This window comes from Triplophysa rosa, linkage group LG19 (assembly GCF_024868665.1).
Source record: "Triplophysa rosa linkage group LG19, Trosa_1v2, whole genome shotgun sequence".
In the NCBI taxonomy this organism is placed as follows: domain Eukaryota; kingdom Metazoa; phylum Chordata; class Actinopteri; order Cypriniformes; family Nemacheilidae; genus Triplophysa; species Triplophysa rosa.
Genome location: NC_079908.1, coordinates 5,482,466 through 5,491,311, shown reverse-complemented (window position 1 = coordinate 5,491,311; position 8,846 = coordinate 5,482,466).

Here is an 8,846-nt window from a genome sequence, read left to right as displayed (position 1 = left end):
CGCGTCATAACTGCCGTTAGCAGAGTTGAGACCAATGGATAGACCTCCCAAAAAGAGGGCTTTGGCCATGTTCTACACTGAACAAGGTACAACCGAGACGTTGGAAAATAATCTGAAGAAATCCGATTGTCGTGTCGGGACCAGTGCCGTCCTAAAACAACACGACGTTAGCGGTAACAACAGTTGTGAAAAGTACAACGCAAGCAACACGTTTCTAACGCAGGACAGTTGGTTTGAAAAGTGGGATGCGGGTGACAATATTACAATTCCACCTGTTCCTCCAGTTCAAGCTCAGACAGGTAATTCAGAAGATTTATCAGGACGTCTCACTAGACTTTTTTTAAACAAAAAGTGCGCATTAAATTGCGAATTAACAAGCCGAGGGTTTCAAATTTAAAGTGACAGCTCACAAAAAATTGTAACACTTCACGCTATTTCAAACACGTGTAAGCGTCATTTGTGGAACACAAGGGAATGAAGTTTTATTAAGTGAAAGATGGGACCCATCTTTTCATTACTGTAATAATAATTTATTCATTCAGTTTTGGAATTATATAAGGATAAGAAAATAAAGCTGAATTTTCTTTTTAGTTAATCAGAAAATAAATCAGGGCAAGGAGAAGCAAAAACACATCAAAAGGCCGATGAATGCCTTCATGGTGTGGTCAAAGATGCAACGGCCCATCTTTTACAAAGCCAACCCCAATGCCGACATGACCCAAATCAGTGTTCTGCTGGGGTTAGAATGGAAAAAACTGTCTGAAGATCAGAAGAAGCCGTACTATGATGAAGCACATAGAATCCAAGCACAACACAGGCAGATGTACCCAGGTAAGCTATGGAGGCAGTCTAAAAAATGGGCATACATAAACTCAGATAGAGATGTCATAGTCATTGTTTTCATTTATTTTCTCATTGTTCTTTATTAACCTAGAATGGGTCTTTCAACCAAGAAAGAAGAGTCATGGACCAGGAAAACCACCTGCCGTCCCTACCTCCCAAACCTCTTTACCCTCCACAGTGACATCTGCACAGAATTCAGTGCCTTACTCAGTGCCCCAAACATACGTCAAAGAAACCAACATACTAGAGCAGAGCAGACTAAACAATTCAGGTTCGGCGCAAATTCTTTGTATCTTTGCTCTAATAAGGAATGAGTGTTCTGAATGGTGCAATTGAATGCCTTTTCATTTTTATGCCACTTAAATTAGTAGCAAACCGTTTGCAAAATTTCTATCAAAACCCTATTAAAAGTTGAATGTATGCAAATATATTTTTGCCATTCAGCTGTGGCCGAGTAACACTCATGAATTATTTAATTATTATTAAATTGTGAATTATTACATGTCCGTGAAGCAATGTTACGTCCCATGCTAAAATTCATGAAACATTCACAATACAGCCAACATTAACCAAGCCATGGAGGCGCAACAAGATGTTCCAATGCCTGGCCCTTCCCATCTCTACCCACCAGAATCAAGAATACCCACAAGCTGTTTTCTCTGTGGTTTTTACTTTACCCCCTATCCACACTATTACATAAGAGGACCCCAGTTCAACCCATCAGTGTAAGTTTTAATATCATCTTAAATCCAAGTGCAATTGGTTTTGTAATGTATGACACGAAATAGAATGTTGAATGAGAAGCAATGTGTAATGCTGAAGTACAAATATGGACCGTTTTAAATGTATTTCCTTTACAGAGTCATTCCAGGGTCCTGCTGTTGTTGCCAGATCCCATTCTCTGAAGACCTGAGGATTCACACATTGCCTCTGAATGAAGAACGTAACCTCTGTGTCAATTGCTATCATAGGACGAAAAGCCACTAGAGAATGTGATGTATATTAAGCTTGTGGTGTATATTGTGATGTATTTAATGGTATTCTAAAGTGTCTTTGAGAAAATAAATAGTGCTGAATTGTTGAAATAGTTTGTATGTTGTTCATACATTGAAAAAACAACTAGTAGGATTAATTTACTTTAAAAGGCACAACATGTTACATTTCTGCAGTAAAATATCCAAAAACCACACTGAAAAAAGGGTTTCATTCAACCAATTAAAACATGTTAGGGTAAGGATTCACATCTATATTTTATAACTTTTATAAGCCTTTTATAAGCTTATAACTTTTATAAGCCAATGAAAAATAATAAAGAAAAGGTATATATTTTTCATTGGCTCAAGTTATAATATTTAGATGTGAATCCTTACCCTAAAATATTTTAATTGGCTGAATGAAACCCTTTTTTCAGTGCACTGGGCCAGTGTTGTACAGTATATATTGTTCAGTTGAGTACTTACAGTGGCGGTTCTACATTGAATTACTCTCCGGGCGAGACCCCCTCTGGGTGCCACCCCCCACCGCACCCATTCGCGAAAAAAAATTTTTTTTGCACAAACAGCCATGTTTTACTATAACAATATAAGTGTAAGACAAGCTTATATTTCTCAATTGCACAAATCCTTCAACAGAACATTTGAAAAACACAATTCTGCACAAAACAGTATAAATTATCAGAACTTAAATAAATATACTCTATAAACATAAAAGTGGCAAAATATGTACAATCATGATGTAACATGAGCAGAGAACAACAATAATATAAAAATATTAAGAATAATATACAAATAAAATATAGAATAAATATTCTAAATAGCACAAATCACACAAATCACGCTAAAGCAAATCTAATTATTACACTATTGCACTAAGAACAGAAAACACAAACTAAAACCTGACCTTTCTGGCCTTCCTTGATGCAAAATCATCAATAATGTCATCATACGAAATCTGCTCCCCTATTGAGTGATTGATACTGATGATAGCAAGGCCAGTGAGCCGTTCCTGAGACATGGTTGACCTCAGGTACGACTTGATCAACTTTTGTGAACTTTAGCAAGCATCATAGCAAGAAGGCTAACAAACGTAAGAGTTAACGTTATACCACCAATTAACATTAGCCCTTCATTGATGACATGGATAACGTTACCATAATCATACAGAGAGAACGTAGTTGCATACCTTTATCTTTTGCTCTTTTTTCCTCTTCTTCTTTTCTTTTTTCCTAAATTGGGAACCTGACGGCTTTAACCTTTTTCTCTCCATCGCTGTCACTGTGTTAATCTGGCACCAGTGTTGCCAACTCTTTTCAATGGAAAGTAGCTAAAGCCTGCCCGAAAAGTCGCTAAATGTCGCCAGATGACGTCACGTGCTATGGCAAGCGCTTTTGTCATAAAAAAAACAGTGGTTTGACTATCCATTAAATATGTTTTAGATAGCTATAATTGTTTTTCGACTAGTCATAATTATAATTTGACTAGTCAAATTGATAATTAGAGACATCTGCAATTATAATTGCGCTAGTACGAAATCTGATTCAAGATATCTGTAAATATGTTTTGACTAGTCAAAACTCTATTTAAGATATCTGCAAATAATTAGAGATATCTCAAATTAACGCATCACACATACATAATATGGCAAGCCATTTTGTCATTTAATCCTTGACGTTTACTAGTATCTATTTTTAGGCTACTAGTACTTATTGTTTAGTTACTAGTAGCTATTCCATTAGACAAATGTGTGTAACAGAGGTAACATACTGTGATTGTCAAGAACTATTTATACAGCGCATCCCGTTTGATGATACAAAAAAAAACAATGTCACATGTCAAACAATAGCTGTCAAAACTAATTTCTTACTGTGTTTGCAACTTACTTTGTGACCCATTTTACTGAGATGACAAATCTGCCAAATGTCTCTTATACATGTACTGTATGTTAAAGATGATGTTTAAGTAAAATTATCTCATTCACGCTTCAGGGTGGTCTGAACTGAATGTGCTGCTTCTTCCTGCCGAGGCAAAAACTCGCTCTCGCAGGGCAGTAGAAGTGAAGCAGAATGTTTAGCTAAGTCGCCAAGGCTTATTCAGAAAATAGCTAGATTTGTCGCTAGTCGCTTTTTGAAAAATAAGTCGCTAAAGGGGTTTGAAAAGTCGCTAAGTTGACAACAATGTCTGGCACTCGACAATCAACAGATTTCCCATCCCCCAACACTGTCACTCACGATCAGAAGTCAAGACTAAACCAATTCACCTCCACATAATCGTTTTGTATTACCTATTTTTATTAGCCATTTCACACAATTCAGAAAAAAACAAAACGTGCAAATAGGCCTGTGTTTTAATATTATGAATGAAATGTGCGTTATTTGAAAGAAAGTCAAGGTGTGACTGACTTTAGCCCACTAAGTGGATCCCCCTCCTTGTCCGCTCCATTTGAGAGAGGTGAACTGTCCACCGCGGGCGCGGCCCCTCCCCTTTCCACACAGCTTCTGCGCTTCTCAGCAAGCAGGGGCGCCAATTTGCCAATTCCCCACACAGACAGTTATATGATAGTTAATAGAAAACCGCTTAGCAGCGCAGATTATTTTTTCTTTTTCAAGTGCTTGTGCCTCCCCCCACGTGTCATGAAAAAATGCCGCCCCGTGCACCTGCCCGGTTCGCCCGTGCCTAAAACCGCCACTGCTCACCTGAGGTCCGTCAAACTCGTTATCGTCGTCGTATCCCGCTAGTCGTGAATCTTCTTCAGGCGTGCGACCCAGTCTTCGGCTTTCGAAATCCCTCTCGTTTTTACCGACGCTGTCCTCCGAAGACAGCGATCCGCCGCTCTTCTCTATGTTTATGACGAGAAAAGCAGGCTCGTCCCCTGTTTTGCTGTTATATGCGCGTGGTACCGTTAAACTTACCAAGAATTGGACAAGCAGCAGAAACGGCAAAACTATAATAAATATATGTTGGAAGATGCCTCTCAGCCCGCTAAAATTACTGGCAGCCATACCTGCCCTCTTGCATGCACGGACTGACCCATAGAAGCGCAGAGACCAAAGAGGAAAAGTCGGCGCCACCCGTGACTCTCTGGCTTGAGGGCATTGGGATTACCAGATCACATCTGGACACTCATGCGCGCACCCATTTCAACATTTAAGTGTTGTAATGGATCATGTAAGTAAGATTAGAAAAGAATTAAAGATATGATGCATGAAATGAACATAATAGTTACATAGGCTATTTAAAAGTAAATGCATATCTAACAGTAATGGCAATGCGTTTCTGTGCAAGATGACACGATTTTAGAAAGCTGTAATGCCAGCCCACATGAAATGGTTTTGTATCTTGTATTTTTTTAACTGTAAATTGGTATCTATTTCAAATAGACAAATAGTAAGGTACACATTTGTTATACGTACCTGTGGAATTAAATTAATTTTATGCATTTTCTAACGCAATAAACAAATAATACACGAACACATTCGCAGCCGTAACAACGGCGTGAACGGAGAGGAGTAGCAGCTTGGGTCTCTTTCCTTTATGTCCGATTTACTAGATGCTCTGTCAAGCGTGTAAATCTAATCAAGATTAAAATCTCCCCTAAAGATATGGCGCAGACATATGTGACGTAGGCCAATTGTCCAATATGTTCACTTTCTCAACGCAGCGGGGCAGCACGAGGATGAGAAATTCAAGTTTATACGCCCCCCCCCACAATCTCGAAGGCCATACGTGCAAATGAATCAGCCAATACAAAGTAACTAAAACGTGATAACGAAACAAACATAAACATATCCGATTTGAATGTAACTGTTCGTTCAATCTTCAATCAAATAACTCCGTTTTCCATAATTCCCTTTTCCCTCAGTCTTTCACAATTGCAATCGTGTCCTCGTGTGAACCTCGAGCTGCTGAATGTTTGACGCCAAAAGCTCAATCGCCTTGATCCAAATGCTGCACAGAACGGAATACCAATCAAAACACCGTACCCGCACTCAAAAAACTGTTGCTGTAAGTATTGTTGTGGTTTAAAGCTATAGGTGCGTCCCAAATATAGCGCACTATTCTATGCTTTTTTTGTAGTATAGGCCTAAATAGTGTGGGTAGTGAGTTAACATTGAAAATCCTCAAAAAAGAAGTGCACTTTAATTACCCTGATTATGCACTTTTCCAGCCGAAAATATGAAATGTGGAACTGTGTGTGGACACTTCACGCACTCAACGGTCGCAATTTCGCCTACGTAGCGGAAGGGAGGCGGGGCTATCAGACACTGCTCGAGCAAAACTCTCCTGCAGAGTTATAACGCTTCAATCTGATGATAACGCAAGTAATGCCGGGCAAATAATTATGAAAACTACATTAATTGGACAATGTACAAGTTGATTTTTGTTCACACGCATTGTGCCGTGCGATTGACGTCATTTGCGCTCGTCTGGGAAACCGATGTACTTCCGGTTAGTATAAAACCGTTTAGTATTCCATTTGGGACGATACTACCCTTCTAAAATTCATAAACTACATGGTTGAGTGCATAGTGCATAATTTAAGTGCGTAGTGCACATTATGTAAATCGATTTGGGACACAGCTTTCATTTCTCTGTTTGTATATTTTTCGTTCAGAAGGCCTTATGTGTCAAACCAGAGAACACAATTTTATGCAGTATCATGCTAATATAATCTGTAGCTATTTTGCAAGACGTAAACAACACCTGTCCAGAAAAACTTCCTGTTTTTTACACTTCACAAACATAAGAACATTTAGAACTAAATAAAACGTTAAACGAACATTTTCACTTCTAAAACCATGCAGTTTTGTTTACATATTATTTAGTCCATAACTCTTCAGACCATCCGAAAAGTATCATTTAAAATATATAATCTATAAACTAAAACCTGAGTTCTTTGATGTTAAATGTCTATTTTAGGTCAATATCCACTGGGTTTAAATTTTCTTGGTTTTTAACATTTCCGATATTTTTCCAAATTTGGCTACAGAGCAGATGCAGGACAAAATTAAACAATAATCAGAACAGAATGTGTATTTAAATATTTTCACCTCAGATACAGAATATGGAACAGACAGATACAATATTTCATCACAAAAATCACTGTACGACACAGCGGACCACAAGAAATACAAACAGAGGGTTAAAAGAAAAGCAGGAGGAGAATATGCATTGTCCACACCCTGAGTTCCAGGCCATCATATCAATGGTGAAAAGTGCCCTGGCCTCTCAACATCCTAACAAGCATCTTGGGCAGTGCATGGGTTTCTGTCCTCCCGTGATAATAAAAACACACAAATGAGTGGGATGTTGGGCACAAGGTGACCATGCTGCAGGTCCAGAGCGACGGTTGAGGGGGATCAAATTTAGACATACAGGTGCTGGTCATATAATTAGAATATCATCAAAAAGTTGATTTATTTCACTAATTCCATTCAAAAAGTGAAACTTGTATATTATATTCATTCATTACACACAGACTGATATATTTCAAATGTTTATTTCTTTTAATNTCCTGCTCGCTGTGGTAACCTTGGAACAATGAGACAAGACTGGCTGAGAGTAGAGTACTGTTCTGTACTCTTTGATGCAACAAGTACATCAGTTGTGTTTTTGGTTCCGGTTGATCTAACTAATGCAGCCTAAACCCTCAGAAGATTTATATTATGGAAGAGTAGTGTATGCAAGATTAAAAAGATGCGTCTTTAGTCTAGATTTAAACTGACAGAGTGTTGTTTAAAAACAACATGTTTCCCCGTGTCTTTGCACATGTCAAATTCATGTTGTTTTTCTCTGAGGGCTCAATCACATGAAACATTTATGCAATTCTGAAATGAAATTAATAGTGCCTGATAATAAGTACAATAGTCTAACAGTGTTATACGTAGTTATTGCTTAAGCATTATGAGGTGACCTCATGACCTCACGGACCGTTTTCTTTCTTGCTATCGCTCTTCTTTTCTCCTCTTTCCCTTGAAGCCATCAACACACGTCTCTCACTTCAGTAACACTGAGAGCTCTTCCAGCAGAAAGATCTTGAAGCTGACATGCACAGATATGAATCAGGGACGTGTCTCTTTTACGAGACGGCCTCGTGACAGTCATTTCTTCCCCTGCTCTCACACCTGGCCTCCTTTAACACGGCGACAGCGGGATGAGGGCAGAGATAGAGTGATGCACAGAGAGGTAAATGGGTATTCTCGACTAGGGATTTATTAACAGGTCAGTAAAGCGTAAATATCACTTTTCCTTTAGCGGTTTCATCTAAACTGGTGTCAGGGAGGAAATTTAAAGCATGGTGGGATTTCTGAACCACTAGCGTCACCAATTGGTATTGCAAAAAATGTTTTTTTTTATACTGTGTTTCATAACACCCTCAGTGTTCCTTTGATTCTATGATGATGGCGTATGCAAATTAGTTTTTTAAATAAAAAGAAGACAGTACTGCCTTTCGATCTTAGGTTTTTCATCTTTGTGTAGTTCTTAGAATTTACAGTTGAGTACAAAAAATAACTTAAGACTCACACTTTCAATACGGCAAACATTAAAAAGGTAATACAAGTCACTTCACACACACCCTTCTATTAAGTGAGGTTTTTTTATTTAAAATGTGATTGTTTTGTGAGAAAAAGATGATTATAGTTTATAATACAGTTTATTTAGATTATTATTATAGTTGATTTATTGAAATCAAGTAAAATAGCAGTCTAAATATTATCTGAAAAGATAAAAGTAAACACATCTTAGAAATTACCTCAGCAATAAACTGAACTAAGTTTAAGTTGATGCACTAAAATTATTAAATGAACATAAATAAGAAACTTAACCAAATGTAAAAAAATTCCTTAGTATAGCAATATAAAAACAAACAAATAAATAATAAAATGAGAAAAGCACATAACAAAATTGCTAAATATGAAACTAAAATGAACATGAAAACAAAAATTTTAAAACAAATTTCTAAATATTTATAAATTACAATAAAATTATGGTTTTCTTTTTTTGGGT